General features: G+C 53.6%; 1 pseudogene; it reads right to left on the bottom strand.

The window, feature by feature from the left end:
- Nucleotides 1–790: 790 nt before the first annotated feature.
- On the bottom strand, nt 791–1,148 carry LOC102988415 (ferritin light chain-like; annotated as a pseudogene).
- Nucleotides 1,149–1,419: the final 271 nt, after the last annotated feature.

Genomic DNA, 1,419 nt, shown 5'->3' with positions numbered 1-1,419 from the left:
GTTTTATTGAACTTATATCTAAAATATTTTCAGCCTTTTTTTTTTTGGCTGCAAAAAGCTTTACTGTTCCCATTTGGCCCAAGGCTTGGGAGAGGGCTCCAGGGCGGTTACAAAGCTGCCTAGTGGCTGCAGGGACGGGCTTCAGGCAGAAGCTCTGACACCAGAGGGCTCCTCAGAGGCCGCTGTGGGACAGGCTGGGACCTGAGACCCTTTACTGGAGTGCCTCCACCTGGACAAATGTCTCCTCCAGCAACAGAATACAAAGAAACTATAAGGAACTAAAAATAACTGCCTGCATGCACAGTTGAGGCAAATTATGAACAAAGAGATACAAAAAGGCCAAAACCCAAATGACACTTCTGAGGTGTGGGGAGCAAAAGCAGGATACTAGGCATGATCCCTACTCACAGCAGCACCAAGGGATGGGCAGACCACCTAGGCCGCCCCTCCAGCCCCACCCACCAATCTACCCCTACCCTCACCCCATTTAAGGGACCAGTGCAACACACCCTCGCCATTCCCAGGAACGAGCGAGGGCACCTGTTACTTGCGTTTGCTCCCTCATGCTGCAGCACGAGTCCCAGTAAAGCCTTGACTAAATTCCCCCTCTGGCCTCTTATCAATTTCTATTGATTAAAGAGTCCAAGAACCCAGGCTGGTAACAGCTGGGCTCCAGAAGGCCCTAGCCATGCTTGAGGGTGAGTGTTTGGAAGAGAACTCGCCCAGCCCAGCCTGGGGACCAACCAGCTTGCAGAGGTGAGTCACGTGGTCCTCATCTTCTCAGGGAGTTTCACCCGCTCAGCCAGGTCGCGGCTCTCCGAGAAGTCACAGAGCGGGGGCTCTGGCGGGCAGCTTCCACAGAGTCCTGGGTTTTACCCCACTCATCTTGGGGCGGCTTTTGCACGTCCAGGAAGAGGGCACAGCCGCCCTGCTGGCTTTGCATTTTCAAGAGACGGCTGGGCACCCTCGCGCTTCTCCTCGGCCAATTCGTGGAAAAAGTGGCCCAAGCTCTCCAGAGCCACGTCGTCTCGGTGGAAATAGGAGCCCAGAGAGAGGTAGGTGTTGAAGGCCTGCAGATGCAGGTTGACGAGGCCGTGGACGGTGACCTCCACCTCGGTGGAATAATTCTGACGAATCTGGGAGCTCATGGTTGATTGGTAATAAGGTGCTAAGCTCAAAAAATGGTGTTGGCTGGTCCCGGTGGCCGAGGATATCTCAGTGGTTGGTTCTGAAGGCTGCGACTGGGAAAAGGTTGGAGGGTGGTCGGAGGCTGGAGCATAGGGCGTCCCTGGGCCTGTTCTGTCCAAATACTGTTGAAGCAAGAGACAGATCCACGGACCGCCAAGCCCACTGCCTCAGACTTTAATCAATATAAAATATGATTACTGAGATACTGTCTTTTTCATCCACGTTCAGTTT

The sequence above is a fragment of the Physeter macrocephalus genome, chromosome 2 (genome assembly GCF_002837175.3).
Source record: "Physeter macrocephalus isolate SW-GA chromosome 2, ASM283717v5, whole genome shotgun sequence".
NCBI classification, from domain to species: Eukaryota; Metazoa; Chordata; class Mammalia; order Artiodactyla; family Physeteridae; genus Physeter; species Physeter macrocephalus.
Note: the sequence above shows the minus strand (reverse complement) of the source record. Positions and strands in the feature narration are given on the sequence as shown.